This window comes from Elephas maximus, chromosome 2, assembly GCF_024166365.1.
Source record: "Elephas maximus indicus isolate mEleMax1 chromosome 2, mEleMax1 primary haplotype, whole genome shotgun sequence".
Lineage (NCBI taxonomy): Eukaryota > Metazoa > Chordata > Mammalia > Proboscidea > Elephantidae > Elephas > Elephas maximus.
In genome coordinates, this window is record NC_064820.1 from 177,395,428 (window position 1) to 177,408,629 (window position 13,202).

The following is a 13,202-nucleotide window of genomic DNA, read 5'->3' on the forward strand; positions in this document are numbered from 1 at the left end:
GAGCTGCAGGGCAGACAGTTTTGTGGGGAGAGCCAGGTTTTAGCTAGAGCAAGAAAGGGAGAGGACTTTCAGAGAAGGTGAGATTGATGATGGACTGTGAGTTCCTGAGGGCACAGTGGCAGGGTTTCAGGAGTTGGGGAGGGTATGGAGATGAGCAAGAGGTGTTGGGCTGATGGTGACATGAATGGGAATAAAGGCCATAAAGAGATGAGGCTTTTGGTCTCTACGGCAGGGCGCAGTGGTAAGCAGTGAATCCCCATCTTCACTGATGCTGATGGGGAAGCTAGGGGAGGGTTGGTGACCAGGGGAAGGATAGCGCAGGGGAGCCGAGGTCCAGTCTAGGTATGAAATAGGTCTGTCTTTTAGGACACTTCTATTAATGACTTGTATTTATTTTAATGACACATAAATGGGAGTATCAATCCTTACCACTGGGCCTCTTTTTCTTTTAAATTATTTTGTTATTGAAAATATACACAGCAAAAGATACACCAATTCAACTGTTTCTACACGTTCAATTCAGTGACATTGACTACATTCAGTGACATTGACTACATTCTTCGAGTTGTGCAACCATTCTCACCCTCCTTTTCTGAGTTCGTCCTCGCCATTAACATAAATTCACTGCCCCCTCAGGTTCCTGGCTAATCTCTCAAGTTGTTGTTACTTCGATCCCATATACGTAGTTCTTAAAAGAGCATACTGCTCAAGGCAGACATTTGTTACTTGTTAAGCCAAACTGTGGAGCCCTAGTGGCGCAGTGGTTAAGAGTCTGGCTGCTGCTAATCAAAAGGTCAGTGGTTGGAATCCATCAGTTGCTCCTTGGAAACCTTATGAAGCAGTTCTACTCCATCCTGTAGGGTCGGTGTCTTAGTCATCTAGTGCTGCCATAAGAGAAATACCATAAATGGATGGCTTTAACAAACGAAATATATTTCTTCACAATAAAGTAGGCTAAAAGTCCAAATTCAAGGCATCAGCTCCAGGGGAAGGCTTTCTCTTTCTCTCTTTAGGGTCTGGAAGAAGGTCCTTGTCCTCAATCTTCCATGGTCGAGGAGATTCTCAGGTGCAGGGACCCCAGATCCAAAGGACGCGCTCAGCTCCTGGTGCTGTTTTCTTGGTGGTGTGAGGTCCCTAACTCTCTGCTTGCTTCCCTTTACTTTTATCTTTTGAGATAAAAGGTGGTGCAGGCTGCACCCCAGGGAAACTCCCTTTACCTTGGATCAAGGAGGTAACCTGAGTAAGGGTGGTGTTACAATCCCACCCTAATCCTTTCAACATAAATTACAATCATAAAAAGGAGGGCAAACCCACACGGCCTAACCAAGTTGATACACACATTTTGGGGGGGACATAATTCAATCCATGACAGACAGAATCAACTTGACCACAATGGCTTTGGTTTTGAGCTAAACTGTTGTTTGGTTTTAAGAAGACTTCAGGGAATATTTTTGGTTTAAGGTTTAAAGATTATCTCAAGGCAATAATTTCAGGGGTTCATCTAGCCTTCATGGATACAAAAAGTCTGGAGTCCATGAGAATTTGAAAGTCTGTTCTGCATTTTCCCCCTTTTGATTAGGATTCCTTTATAGAATCCTTGATCAAAATGTTCAGTAATGGTAGCTGGGCACCATCCAGCTCTTCTGGTCTCATGGCAAAAGTGATAGTTGTTCAGGGACGCAGTAGCCACACATTCCATTTCCACCTGCTATTCCTGACTGTCCTTCCTCTGTTGCTCCAGGTGAATAGAGACCAATTGTTGTGCCTTGGATGGCCACTTTCAAGCATTTAAGACTCCAGGCACTAAGCAACAAACTAGGAGGTAGAACAGAAGCATTAAATTTGTTATTAGACCAATTAACTGGGATGTCCCATGAAACCATGACGTTAAACCTTCAAACCAAGGAAGTAAATCCCATGAAGTGTTTGGTTGTACATAATCAGCTTCAGCAGCTAATGGCTTTTTTTTGTCATTGTTGTAAACATACTATCACACAACTTTTGCCAGTTCAACTTTTTATAAGTATACAACTTTTGTTTTTTATTGAACTTCAGATGAATATTTACAGAACAAACTAGTTTCTCATTAAACAGTACACATATTGTTTTATAACATTGGTTAACAACCCCACAACATGTCAACACTCTCTCTTCTTGACCTTGGGTTCACTGTTACCAGCTTTCCTGTCCCCTCCTGCCTTCTAGTCCTTGTCCCTGGGCTGTCGTGCCCCTTTAGTCTCATTTTGTTTTATGGGCCTGTCTAATCTTTGACTAAGGGGTGAACCTCAGGAGCGACTTCATTACTGAGCTAAAATGGTGTCTGGGGGCCGTACTCTTGGAGTTTCTCCAATCTCTGTCTGGCCAGTAAGTCTGGTTTTTGTGTGTGTGTGTGTAAGTTAGAAATTATGTTCTATATTTTTCTCCAGTTTTTCTTTCCAGGACCCTCTATTGTGATCCCTGTCAGAGCAGTCAGTGGTAGCTGGGGGCACCATATAGTTGTCCCGGACTCAGTCTGGTAGAGGCTGTGGTAGATATGGTCCATTATTCCTTTGGACTAATCTTTCCTTTGTATCTTCAGTTTTCTTCATTCTTCCTTGCTCTGAAGGTGTGAGACCAGTGGAGTATCTTAGATGGCCACTCACAGGCTTTTAAGACCCCAGATGCTACTCACCAAAGTAGAATGTAGAACATTTTCTTTATAAACTACATTATGCCAGTTGAGCTAGATGTTCCACAAGACCATGATCGCCACAGTCCTCAGCCCAGCAATTCCATCCTTCAGGGAACTTGAACATTTCTATGGAGCTTCCATGACCTTGCCTGGTACAACTTGTGCTGGCTTCCCCAGTATTGTGTACTGTCTTACCCTTCACCAAAGTTACCACTTATCTATTGTCTATTTAGTGATTTTACATCCCCACTCCTCCCCTCCCTTGTAACCATGAAAGATTGTTTGTTTTTGTGTGTAAACCTTTCCATGAGTTTTTACAGTAGTGGTCTCATACAATATTTGTCCCTTTGTTATTGACTTATTTCACTCAGCATAATGCCCTCCAGGTTCATCCATGTTATGAGATGCTTTGCAGATTCATTATTGTTCTTTATTGCTGTGTATGTATATACCATAGTTTGTACCATTGTGTGTATGTACCATAGTTTGCTTATCCATTCATCTGTTGATGGGCATCTAGGTTGTTTCCATCTTTTGGTATTGTGAACAATGCCACAATGAACATGGGTGTGCATCTGTCTATTCGTGTGATGGCTCTTATTTCTCTAGGATATATTCCTAGGAGTGGGATCGCTGGATCATAGGGTATTTCTATTTCTAGCTTTCTAAGGAAGCGCCATATCATTTTCCAAAATGGTTGTATCATTTTGCATTCCCACCCACACTGCATAAGAGTTCCAAGCTCTCCGCAGCCTTTTCAATATTTGTTATTTCCTGTTTTTTTGATTCCTGCCAGTAATGCGGGGGCAAGGTGGTGTCTCATTGTGGTTTTGATTGGCATTTCTCTAATGGCTAGTGATCGCGAGCGTTTCCTCATGTGTCTGTTGGCTGCTTGAATGTCTTCTTTGGTGAAGTGTCTGTTCATTTCCTTTGCCCGTTTTTTAATTGGATTATTTGTCTTTTTGTTGTAGAGGTGTTGGGTTTTCCTGTAGATCTCAGAGATTAGAACTTTGCCTGATTTGTAATAGCCAAATTTTTTTCCCTAGTCTGTAGGTTCTCTTTTTACTCTTCTGGTCAAGCCCTTTGATGAGCATAGGTGTTTAATTTTTAGAAGATCCCAGTTATCTGGCTTATCTTCTGGAGTTTGTGTGTTGTTGGTTATGGTTTGAATCCTGCTAATGCCGTGTATTAGGGGCTGTAGCGTTGACCCTGTTTTTCCTTCTATGAACTTTATATTTTTTGGCTTTATATTTAGGTCTTTGATTCATTTTGAGTTAGTTTTTGTGTATGGTGTGAGGTATGGGTCCTGTTTCATTTTTTTGCAGACGGACATCCAATTTACCAGCACCATTTCTTCAAAAGACTGTCTTTTCCCTGTTTGATGGATGTCGAGCTCTTGTTGAAGATCAGGTGACCATACGTAGATGGATTTACATCTGGGTTCTTAAGTCTGTCCATTGGTCAATGTATCTGTCACTGTACCAGTAGCAGGCTGTTTTGCCTACCGTAGCTGTATGGTAGGTTCTGCGGTCAGGTAGTGCTAGTCCTCCTACTTTAGTCTTCTTCTCCAACAGTGCTTTACTTATCCGGGGCTTCTTCCCTTTCCATATAAAGTTAATGATTAGTTTTTTCATCTCTTTAAAGAATGTTGTTGGTATTTGGATTGGGATTAAATTGTATTTGTAAATTGCTTTGGGTAGAGTTGTCATTTTCACAATGTTGAGTCTACCTATCCATGACCACAGTATGTTTTTCCCTTTACGAATCTCTCTTTCAGTTTCTTGCAGTAGTGTTTTGTAGTTTTCTTTGCATAGGTCTTTTACATCCCTAGTTAGATTTATTCCTAAGTATTTTATTTTTTTAGGGGCTATTATAAATGGTATTGTTTTCCTGATTTCCTTTTCACTGTTCTTTTTATCGGTGTATAGGAATCCAACTAATTTTTGTATGTTTATCTCGTATCCTGGTACTCTGCTGAATCTTTCTATTAGTTCCAGTAGTTTTCTCAAGGAGTCTTTTGGGTTTTCTATGTATAGTATCATATCATCTGCAAATAGGGGCAGTTTAACTTCTTCATTACCAATTTGGATGTCCTTTATTTCTTTTTCTTGCCTTTTTGCCCTAGCTAGAACTTCCAACACAATGTTAAATAGGAGTGGTGATAAAGGGCATCCTTGTCTTGTTCCTGTTCTCAAGCGGAATGTTTTCAGCCTCTCTGAAAGATGTTGGCTGGTGGTTTTGCACAGATACCCTTTATTATGTCGAGAAATTTCCCCTTTATACCTATTTTATTGAGAGTTTTTATCAGGAGTGGGTGTTGGACTTTGTCGAATGCCTTTTCTGCATCGATTGAGATGATCATGTGATTCTTTTCTTTCCTTTTATTTATGTGGTAGATTACATTGATTGATTTTCTAACGTTGAACCATTCTTGCACACCTGGTATGCATTCCACTTGGTCATGGTGAATTATTTTTTTGATGTGATGTTGAACTCTGTTGGCTAGAATTTTGTTGAGAATTTTTGCGTCTATATTCATGAGAGATATTGGTGTGTAATTTTCTTTTTTTGTGGTGTCTTTGCCTGGTTTTGGTATCAGGGTTATGCTGACTTCATGGAGTGAATTCTGAAGTATTGATTCCTTTCTTTGTTCTGAAATAGTTTGAGTAGTACTGGTGTAAGGTCTTCTCTGAATGTTTGGTAGAATGCTCCAGTGAAGACTTCTGGGCCAGGGCCTTTTTTCATTGGGAGTTATTTTTTTAATTACCTTTTCAATCTCCTCTCTTGTTACAGGTCTGTTAAAATTTTCAACATTGTTTTGTGTTAGTTTGGGTAGGTAATGTGTTTCTAGAAGGTTGTCCATTTCCTTTAGGTTTTCAAATTTGTTGAAGTATAGGTTTTCATAATACTCTGTTATGATCCTTTTCATTTTTGTTGGGTCTGTTGTAATGTCTCCCATTTTATTTCTTATTTGGATTATTTGTGTCCTGTCATGTTTTTCTTTTGCCAGTTTGGCCAGCGGTTTGTCAATTTTGTCAGTCCTTTCAAAGAGCCAACTTTTGGTTTTGTTGATTCTATTGTTTTTCTATTCTCTATTTCATTTATTTCTGCTCTGATCTTTATTATTTCCTTTATTTGGTGCCTGTGGGCTTTTTTTTGCTGTTGTCTTTGTATTTGTTTGAGTTGTATAGCTAATGCTTTGATTTTGTCCCTTTCTTCTTTTTTTTTTTTTTTTTTTTTTATAATAACGTTTATTAAGCTTCAAGTGAACGTTTACAAATCCAATCAGTCTGTCACATATAAGTTTACATACATCTCACTCCCTACTCCCACTTACTCTCCCCGTCTTGAGTCAGCCCTTTCAGTCTCTCCTTTCTTGACAATTTTGCCGGCTTCCCTCTCTCTCTATCCTCCCATCCCCCCTCCAGGCAAGAGTTGCCAACACAATCTCAAGTGTCCACCTGATATAATTAGCTCACTCTTCATCAGCATCTCTCTCCCACCCGCTGACCAGTCCCTTTCATTTCTGATGAGTTGTCTTCGGGGATGGTTCCTGTCCTGTGTCAGCTGAAGGTCTGGGGAGCATGGCCGCCGGGATTCCTCCAGTCTCAGTCAGACCATTAAGTTTGGTGTTGTTATGAGAATTTGGGGTCTGCATCCCACTGATCTCCTGCTCCCTCAGGGGTCCTCTGCTGAGCTCCCTGTCAGGGCAGTCATCGATTGTGGCCGGGCACCAACTAGTTCTTCTGGTCTCAGGATGATGTAGGTCTCTGGTTCATGTGGCCCTTTCTGTCTCTTGGGCTCTTAGTTGTCATGTGGGCTTGGTGTTCTTCATTTTCCTTTGCTCCAGGTGGGTTGAGACCAATTGCTGCATCTTAGATGGCTGCTTGTTAGCATTTAAGACCCCAGACGCCACATTTCGAAGTGGGATGCAGAATGATTTCATAATAGAATTATTTTGCCAATTGACTTAGAAGTCCCCGCAAACCATGTTCCCCAGACCCCCGCGCTTGCTCCACTGACCTTTGAAGCATTCATTTTATCCCGGAAACTTCTTTGCTTTTGGTCCAGTCCAATTGAGCTGACCTTCCATGTATTGAGTGTTGTCTTTCCCTTCACCTAAAGCAGTTCTTATCTACTGATTAATCAATAAAAAACCCTCTCCCACCCTCCCTCCCTCCCCCCCTCGTAACCACAAAAGTATGTGTTCTTCTCAGGTTTACTATTTCTCAAGATCTTATAATAGTGGTCTTATACAATATTTGTCCTTTTGCCTCTGACTAATTTTGCTCAGCATAATGCCTTCCAGGTTCCTCCATGTTATGAAATGTTTCAGAGATTCGTCACTGTTCTTTATCGATGCGTAGTATTCCATTGTGTGAATATACCACAATTTATTTACCCATTCATCCGTTGATGGACACCTTGGTTGCTTCCAACTTTTTGCTATTGTAAACAGAGCTGCAATAAACATGGGTGTGCATATATCTGTTTGTATGAAGGCTCTTGTATCTCTAGGGTATATTCCTAGGAGTGGGATTTCTGGGTTGTATGGTAGTTCTATTTCTAACTGTTTAAGATAACGCCAGATAGATTTCCAAAGTGGTTGTACCATTTTACATTCCCACCAGCAGTGTATGAGAGTTCCAATCTCTCCGCAGCCTCTCCAACATTTATTATTTTGTGTTTTTTGGATTAATGCCAGCCTTGCTGGTGTGAGATGGAATCTCATCGTAGTTTTAATTTGCATTTCTCTAATGGCTAATGATCGAGAGCATTTTCTCATGTATCTGTTGGCTGCCTGAATATCTTCTTTAGTGAAATGTGTGTTCATATCCTTTGCCCACTTCTTGATTGGGTTGTTTGTCTTTTTGTGGTTGAGTTTTGACAGAATCATGTAGATTTTAGAGATCAGGCGCTGGTCGGAGATGTCATAGCTGAAAATTCTTTCCCAATCTGTAGGTGGTCTTTTTACTCTTTTGGTGAAGTCTTTAGATGAGCATAGGTGTTTGATTTTTAGGAGCTCCCAGTTATCGGGTTTCTCTTCATCATTTTTGGTAATGTTTTGTATTCTGTTTATACCTTGTATTAGGGCTCCTAGGGTTGTCCCAATTTTTTCTTCCATGATCTTTATCGTTTTAGTCTTTATGTTTAGGTCTTTGATCCACTTGGAGTTAGTTTTTGTGCATGGTGTGAGGTATGGGTCCTGTTTCATTTTTTTGCAAATGGATATCCAGTTATGCCAGCACCATTTGTTAAAAAGGCTATCTTTTCCCCAGTTAATTGACACTGGTCCTTTGTCAAATATCAGCTGCTCATACGTGGATGGATCTATGTCTGGGTTCTCAATTCTGTTCCATTGGTCTATGTGTCTGTTGTTGTACCAATACCAGGCTGTTTTGACTACTGTGGCTGTATAATAGTTTCTGAAGTCAGGTAAGGTGAGGCCTCCCACTTTCTTCTTCTTTTTCAGTAGTGCTTTGCTTATCCGGGGCTTCTTTCCGTTCCATATGAAATTGGTGATTTGTTTCTCTATCCCCTTAAAATATGACATTGGAATTTGGATCGGAAGTGCGTTAAATGTATAGATGGCTTTTGGTAGAATAGACATTTTTACTATGTTAAGTCTTCCTATCCATGAGCAAGGTATGTTTTTCCACTTAAGTATGTCCTTTTGAATTTCTTGTAGTAGAGCTTTGTAGTTTTCTTTGTATAGGTCTTTTACATCCTTGGTAAGATTTATTCCTAAGTATCTTATCTTCTTGGGGGCTATTGTGAATGGTATTGATTTGGTTATTTCCTCTTCGGTGTTCTTTTTGTTGATGTAGAGGAATCCAAGTGATTTTTGTATGTTTATTTTATAACCTGAGACTCTGCCAAACTCTTCTATTAGTTTCAGTAGTTTTCTGGAGGATTCCTTAGGGTTTTCTGTGTATATAATCATGTCATCTGCAAATAGTGATAACTTTACTTCTTCCTTGCCAATCCGGATACCTTTTATTTCTTTGTCTAGCCTGATTGCCCTGGCTAAGACTTCCAACACGATGTTGAATAAGAGCGGTGATAAAGGGCATCCTTGTCTGGTTCCCGTTCTCAAGGGAAATGCTTTCAGGTTCTCTCCATTTAGAGTGACATTGGCTGTTGGCTTTGCATAGATGCCCTTTATTATGTTGAGGAATTTTCCTTCAATTCCTATTTTGGTAAGAGTTTTTATCATGAATGGGTGTTGGACTTTGTCAAATGCCTTTTCTGCATCAATTGATAAGATCATGTGGTTTTTGTCTTTTGTTTTATTTATGTGATGGATTACATTAATGGTTTTTCTGATATTAAACCAGCCTTGCATACCTGGTATAAATCCCACTTGATCAGGGTGAATTATTTTTTTGATGTGTTGTTGGATTCTATTGGCTAGAATTTTGTTGAGGATTTTTGCATCAATGTTCATGAGGGATATAGGTCTATAATTTTCTTTTTTTGTAATGTCTTTACCTGGTTTTGGTATCAGGGAGATGGTGGCTTCATAGAATGAGTTGGGTAGTATTCCGTCATTTTCTATGCTTTGGAATACCTTTAGTAGTAGTGGTGTTAACTCTTCTCTGAAAATTTGGTAGAACTCTGCAGTGAAGCCGTCCGGGCCGGGACTTTTTTTTGTTGGGAGTTTTTTGATTACCGTTTCAATCTCTTTTTTTGTTATGGGTCTATTTAGTTGTTCTACTTCTGAATGTGTTAGTTTAGGTAGGTAGTGTTTTTCCAGGAATTCATCCATTTCTTCTAGGTTTTCAAATTTGTTAGAGTACAATTTTTCATAATAATCTGAAATGATTCTTTTAATTTCATTTGGTTCTGTTGTGATGTGGTCCTTCTCATTTCTTATTCGGGTTATTTGTTTCCTTTCCTGTATTTCTTTAGTCAGTCTAGCCAATGGTTTATCAATTTTGTTAATTTTTTCAAAGAACCAGCTTTTGGCTTTGTTAATTCTTTCAATTGTTTTTCTGTTCTCTAATTCATTTAGTTCAGCTCTAATTTTTATTATTTGTTTTCTTCTGGTGCCTGATGGATTCTTTTGTTGCTCACTTTCTATTTGTTCAAGTTGTAGGGACAGTTCTCTGATTTTGGCTCTTTCTTCTTTTTGTATGTGTGCATTTATTGATATAAATTGGCCTCTGAGCACTGCTTTTGCTGTGTCCCAGAGGTTTTGATAGGAAGTATTTTCATTCTCGTTGCTTTCTATGAATTTCCTTATTCCCTCCTTGATGTCTTCTATAACCCAGTCTTTTTTCAGGAGGGTATTGTTCATTTTCCAAGTATTTGATTTCTTTTCCCTCGTTTTTCTGTTATTGATCTCTAGTTTTATTGCCTTGTGATCTGAGAAGATGCTTTGTAATATTTCGATGTTTTGGACTCTGCAAAGGTTTGTTTTATGTCCTAATATGTGGTCTATTCTAGAGAATGTTCCATGTGCGCTGGAAAAAAAAGTATATTTTGCAGCAGTTGGGTGGAGAGTTCTGTATAAGTCAATGAGGTCAAGTTGGTTGATTGTTGTAATTAGATCTTCCGTGTCTCTGTTGAGCTTCTTGCTGGATGTCCTGTCCTTCTCCGAAAGTGGTGTGTTGAAGTCTCCTACTATAATTGTGGAGGTATCTATCTCGCTTTTCAGTTCTGTTAAAATTTGATTTATGTATCTTGCAGCCCTGTCATTGGGTGCGTAAATATTTAATATGGTTATGTCTTCCTGATCAATTGTCCCTTTTATCATTATATAGTGTCCTTCTTTATCCTTTGTGGTGGATTTAAGTCTAAAGTCTATTTTGTCAGAAATTAATATTGCTACTCCTCTTCTTTTTTGCTTATTGTTTGCTTGATATACTTTTTTCCATCCTTTGAGTTTTAGTTTATTTGAGTCTCTAAGTCTAAGGTGTGTCTCTTGTAGGCAGCATATAGATGGATCGTGTTTCTTTATCCAGTCTGTGACTCTCTGTCTCTTTATTGGTGCATTTAGTCCATTTACATTCAGGGTAATTATAGATAAATAAGTTTTTAGTGCTGTCATTTTGATGCCTTTTTATGTGTGTTGTTGACAATTTCATTTTTCCACATACTTTTTTGTGCTGAGGCGTTTTTCTTAGTAAATTGTGAGATCCTCATTTTCATAGTGTTTGACTTTATGTTAGTTGAGTCGTTACGTTTTTCTTGGTTTTTGTCTTGAGTTATAGAGTTGTTATACCTTTTTGTGGTTACCTCATTATATACCCCTATTTTTCTAAGTAAAAACCTAACTTGTATTGTTCTATATCGCCTTGTATCACTCTCCATATGGCAGTTCAATGCCTCCTGTATTTAGTCCCTCTTTTTGATTATTGTGATCTTTTACCTATTGACTTCCATGATTCCCTGTTATGTGTATTTTTTTTTTTTAATTAATCTTAATTTGTTTGTTTTTGTGATTTCCCTATTTGAGTTGATATCAGGACGTTCTGTTTTGTGACCTTGTGTTGTGCTGATATCTGATATTATTGGTTCTCTGACCAAACAATATCCTTTAGTATTTCTTGTAGCTTTGGTTTGGTTTTTGCAAATTCTCTAAACTTGTGTTTGTCTGTAAATATCTTAATTTCGCCTTCATATTTCAGAGAGAGTTTTGCTGGATATATGATCCTTGGCTGGCAGTTTTTCTCCTTCAGTGTTCTGTATATGTCGTCCCATTCCCTTCTTGCCTGCATGGTTTCTGCTGAGTAGTCAGAACATATTCTTATTGATTCTCCCTTGAAGGAAACCTTTCTTTTCTCCCTGGCTGCTTTTAAAATTTTCTGTTTATCTTTGGTTTTGGTGAGTTTGATGATAATATGTCTTGGTGTTTTTCTTTTTGGATCAATCTTAAATGGGGTTCGATGAGCATCTTGGATAGATATCCTTTCGTCTTTCATGATGTCAGGGAAGTTTTCTGTCAGAAGTTCTTCAACTATTTTCTCTGTGTTTTCTGTCCCTCCTCCCTGTTCTGGGACTCCAATCACCCGCAGGTTATCCTTCTTGATAGAGTCCCACATGATTCTTAGGGTTTCTTCATTTTTTTTAATTCTTTTATCTGATTTTTTTTCAGCTATGTTGGTGTTAATTCCCTGGTCCTCCAGATGTCCCAGTCTGCATTCTAATTGCTCGAGTCTGCTCCTCTGACTTCCTATTACGTTGTCTAATTCTGTTATTTTATTGTTAATCTTTTGGATTTCTACATGTTGTCTCTCTATGGATTCTTGCAACTTATTAATTTTTCCAGTATGTTCTTGAATAATCTTTTTGAGTTCTTCAACAGTTTTATCAGTGTGTTCCTTGGCTTTTTCTGCAGATATCCTAATTTCATTTGTGATATCATTAAGCATTCTGTAAATTAGTTTTTTATATTCTGTATCTGATAATTCCAAAATTGTATCTTCATTTGGGAAAGATTTTGATTCTTTTGTTTGGGGGGTTGGAGAAGCTGTCCCGGTCTGCTTCTTTAAGTGGTTTGATATGGATTGTTGTCTCCGAGCCATCACTGGGAAACTAGTTTTTCCAGAAAATCCGCTAAAAAAAAAACTGCAGTCAGATCCCTATCAGAGTTCTCCCTTTGGCTCAGGCTATTCAGATGTTAATGAAGCCGCCTGGGAAGGGTGGGGGAGGGAACAGAGAGATAGGAGAGTAGCACCTCAGAATATAGCCAGAGTTGCTTGTCTTGCTTGGAATGACTGTTATATCTGAGATTCCCGCGGGCGCGTCGCCTATGTGTGCTGGCTGTGTGGAGATTGCCCCCGGGGGGTCTGGCCCGCTGGAGTCACGGTCAGATCCTCCGCTTCCAGCCCCACGCCCAGCGTCAAGGCTCCCCTGCTGGGACGGTGCACTCTCAACTCCAAAATCAGTCGCTGCCTCCCGGGGACTTCTCGTCTCTCCAGCCGCGTGGCCGTGCCGCCCCCGTGAACTAGGTGGGCCCCCTCCCGGGGTTAGTTCAGATGGGTGGAGTAGCTCCCTGTGCTTGTGCCGCGACCGAGTGTCCTGGCTGGAACGCTGTTCTCCCCACTCCAATACCAGTCGCTGCCTCCCGGGGACTTCTCCTACCGGCTGCGTCCCACGCCGCCCACGCGACCCGGCTGGTCCCCTTCCCGGGGTTAGTTCAGGGGGTGGAGCAACTCTCCGTGTTTATGGCGTACCTGCGTGCAGTCCTAATCCCTGCGGGACGGTTCCCCGGCTCGGATGCTGCTCTTTCTGCTCCAAGATCAGTCACTGCCTCCCGGGGACTTCTCCTACCGGCTGCGTCCCACGCCGCCCGTGGAACCAGCTGGTCCCCCTCCCGGGGTTAGTTCAAGGGGGTGGAGCAGGTCTCTGTGCTTGTGCCGTACCTGACTGGTACGCTGGCTCCAGGCTCTGGAAACAATCGCTGCTTCCCCGTATTAGTTCGTTCTCCGTCTCTAAATCTGTGTTTGTTGTTCAGGGTTCGTAGATTGTTATGTATGTGATCGATTCACTTGTTTTTCCGTGTCTTTGTTGTAAGAGGGATCCG